The following is a 4,165-nucleotide window of genomic DNA, read 5'->3' as shown; positions in this document are numbered from 1 at the left end:
GGATTTCAGTCACAGAAGTACATTTAGGAGAAGCTGCAGAAATTTCTGGCATCCTAATGGAATAAATTCTGATTTGCCAAGAAGGTGCTGCCTATCCTACCACAATCCCTATCAGCAGGATCAGACATGCTCTTCTGTAATCACAGTTTAGTGGCTTACAGTTTGTGGGTTGAGCTCCGGTAATTGACTGACTAGAGCCGTTACCTCCCTGCAAACACAAGGGAAAACACCTTTCCCTAAAACTTGGCTAGAGGAAGTGTTATTTGGCATGCGTTAGCCCTCACTTGCAAAGTTGAAGGCTGTATATGCAGTCGGTTAGCACAGATCGCTTGATGTATAGTCAACAGATATGTTAGGATTAATGGAGTTGCCTGAACTCTGTGATAGAAACATCTATAGGTGAACTTCTTTAGATCCACATCTGCAAATTAGAAACCCTTCTACCCTGTTTGGGGTTTGTTATCTTTAGAGATCACCATGAAAGGTGGAACAGCTGTGAGAGCTATTATTCAAGCTGATACATAATGACTGCAAAAAAAGGTAGGGTGTTTAGACAGAAGATATGAAGAACGGATTTGTGAGAGAATCACTAAGTCAATGTTCCTCTGAGCTCTTAGGTGCAGGTGTGCATTAAAAGGAAGGGCACGAGTGAGATCCTCAAGCCCACTGAGGTCAGTGTTCCTAAGAATATCTTCTAGACTTGTCATTGCAGCGCCTGTCAGAGGAGGGTCTGGGGTGAGCAGGACAGCGGAGGAGAACAGCTTTCTCCTACAGATGGAAGTCATCTACAAAGGTGTCCTCAGAAGCTCCATTATGTATTTCAGTGGTTTCCAAGAGAAGTAGCAGCCTTATTTTATTGATGAGAACAGTTAGAGCTTCAGCTGCTTGCATGGTACTTGGTGCCAGGCTGGTCCCCGCTCTGGAGGAGGCTGATGCTGGAGGACTCCGTTGTCAGCAGAGACGTCGGAGCGGAGCGTGTGAGGGATGTCAGCGCCCGTTGCATCCGTGCCTTGGGTCTGACAGAGTTGCAGCTTGTCACGCCAGCAGTTATTCTGGGTTTGGTGACCAGCCAGTCTTTGAGGTAGATGATGAATCTTGACTGGCCTCTAGCTTGAGAGGGCCAAGAAGCAGCCGAGTGCTAATGGAGCTTCTCCTTCCTAATGCCCCCGTCCTGGGGAGGGACAGCTCTCGCTGCTGCAGGGCCGCTCTTCCCCTAAAGGTTTGCCAGCCCTGGCTTAGCTGTTTCCCCTGACTCAGGGGCCAGGACAAGGGGTTAGTGACTCCCAGGGACCACACATATCTGCAGAACATCAGCGGGGAGAGGCACAGCCTGGAGAGGTGGTGTTTTCCTCCCCTGGCTCTGGTGAGGACTGCAGGGATTATTTGGGGGTAAAAAAGCTTTCCTTGCTTTCAGGTCCATGTAGGAAAACAGTCACTTTATCAACCCCTTGGCACATGTGCTTCAGCGAGGCAGAGGAGGCCTGTGGAGTCTCCATAATTAATATCAATGACTTTCTCGGAGGAGGGGATAAAACCTGAGTCCTGGAAACTTAGATTCCCTTCTGGTACGGAGGGGAGGGGAATAAGGGAGGTATTATTAGAAAGCATTTCTTTTATTTAACAGATGTTAAATAGCACTATACCACTCTACCAATCTGTCAATTACGCTAATAGAAAACAGCATATAGAAAAGTTGAGATGTGAATTGCACAGGGAAACAACTGCTCCCCTTCTGCAGGATCCTGGCTTGGGGGCCGGGGGCTGGCCATGGCCCCAGCAGACGGTGCAAGGAGCTGCTGCACATATGCCAGGCACATGTGGATGAAAAGGGGAGGGAATACTTGTGGACCATCACGGAAAGAACTTGTTGCAGCTGGACAGGTTCTCTCTGACCCTGTCCTGGTTGTTGTGCTTGAAACTGGATTAAAAAAGTCTTTAAAGCAGAGACCATATGTATCTTTGGGGTTTTTATAACATATATATATCATGCTATAGGTTTCAGTGGTAATCAGCATTTTCAGAACCTAGATGGATTAAAGTCTGGAGGAGAAAAACAACCCCCTAATGGATGATTAAAGGTTGAAAAGCAAGCTTGGCTTTGCAGTAGCGTGCATTGGTCCCAAGTCAGACCCAGCGCTGTAACAAGGGACCGGTGGGGTTTTCCTTTCGGACACTGCATTGCTTCCTTAAACGTGTCCTGGTGATCCCCAGCCACTGGCTATGACGGCAGCCCGCCGACTTTGGTAGGGTTTTACTAACAGAGCTGCATGGAGCCCAAGGTTAAGTGATGGGAATTTCAAAACCAAACAAAACAATAAATTAATAAAATGAACGTGTCACCAGCTGATCCTCTTCTGACCACCATCTGTCCCCTGATCATGTGATGTCTCCCAGCTGGCCACCCAAGAGACAAACCATGCAAGATCATCAGCACAACATATGCTGCTATTTACACATTTTTAAAGGTAATAGTTGCTAGGCTGTCATATTAGTAGCTAAAAGTAGTTATTTGGAAGCTAGGGGATTTTTTCTTTTTTTCTTTTTTTTTTTTTTTTTTTTTTTGAGGAAGCCAGTGACTCAGCAGGTATATTTCTGACAGAGGCATGTTCAGACTTGGATCAGTGGAAGTTCCTATGTACAGTATATGTGACTCTCTCCCCCCACGCCTTGTTCTATGGTATGCTGTTGTGCCTTTTGTAATAAACAATAGAATAAATAAAATAGAAAGAAGGCAACGATACTACAAATTTTACTAGTGTACCTTTTAGGAACATTATGTGTTCTCTTTGCTATCTCCAGGTTGCAAACCAAGCTGTGCATTTTTAAACTATTGTTAAGATCAAGGATGTGGTTATGAGAAGACTTACAATTTATAGGATACTTAAGCATTAAGGATTGAGGCACAGAACATTTCCTGGGGATTAACGACTGACTGGGTGAGCCTCAGGCCATTAACCCCTGCCTGTCATTAATCTTCAGGAAATGCCCTGCAGTGAGGTCGTTATTGCTGTTATATGCTGAAACAGAAAATAATAATAAGAAAGGTCCGTGGTTTATTCATTTATATTTTACATAACACGGTTATATTGGGACGGTAGGAAATTAACATCTTTAGCTGGTTGTACTGCTTGAATTAATGCAGTTCGTGCATCTCACTATTTTGTGAAAGCCTCTTGTCAGATTGCACGAGTGTAAGCAGGGGCAGAATTTGGCCCACTGCTGGTGTTGCACAATATTTAATATGATGAACAAGCAGTGCTTCTCTGGTATAACTGCCGGCAGAATTTAGCCCTATACAGAAACCAGCTCAAAATGCTTGTTTTACAGCAAAGCAATTTATTCACAGTTCTAAGCATCTCGCAGCCTTTTTTTAACTCATTGAATAATCCTTTTAGGTTCCCCATAAAGCAGGTGAAATGCTTCTGCTGCAGTCCTAAGGCAGAACACAGGCTGCATAAATAGCATCTAAATTACTAGGAATACAAAATACACATACAGTAATACATACCTACAAAGGCAAATTCATACTGACAGGACTGCAGTGTGTGCTTATCAGCAGCAAAACATCTCGGGGAAAAAAAAAAGTGGCTTTATATTGAAATTGTATATACATTTCTCTCTCTATTTAAACACTTAAACACTATTTTGTGCATGTTCTTAAACCCAGATGCAGGCTCCTTTTTAATGAGCCTGCCTGCTTAAACATTTATTAGCTTGGAGATGTATAGTTTTCATAAAGCTGGCTGAAGCTTTTTGCAGAACATCTTTGCAAAAAAAGCTTTTTTTTTTGTGTACATGGCCTCAGTCCTTGCAACCTCCTAGAGAGTCTGTCAAGGCGCAACTTAAAAGCTCGTTCAGGCGACCATGACCCCCTGCTAGCAGATTGTCTGCCTAAAAGGTAAGGGAAAGCTAAAAAAGAAGTAGAAACTTAAAAGTAGCTTCTCAAAGGCTGCATAGATCTTTTTTTTTGTTAAACCTAAAGTGTTTAAAAGCTTTAATATTGATGGCCTGTCAACTTTGTCCTGATTCTTTGGCTTTCAGTTAAAAGGTTTTTGTTGTTGTAGCTTATGCAGTTGCTCTGTTGCTATGGAAACGTGACATCAAAATGACGTTTCTCTGTTTAAAAGCTTTTAACTAAATTCCTGCCTGTCAGATGTAGGCCCCA

Source organism: Harpia harpyja, chromosome 2, assembly GCF_026419915.1.
Source record: "Harpia harpyja isolate bHarHar1 chromosome 2, bHarHar1 primary haplotype, whole genome shotgun sequence".
In the NCBI taxonomy this organism is placed as follows: domain Eukaryota; kingdom Metazoa; phylum Chordata; class Aves; order Accipitriformes; family Accipitridae; genus Harpia; species Harpia harpyja.
Note: the sequence above shows the minus strand (reverse complement) of the source record.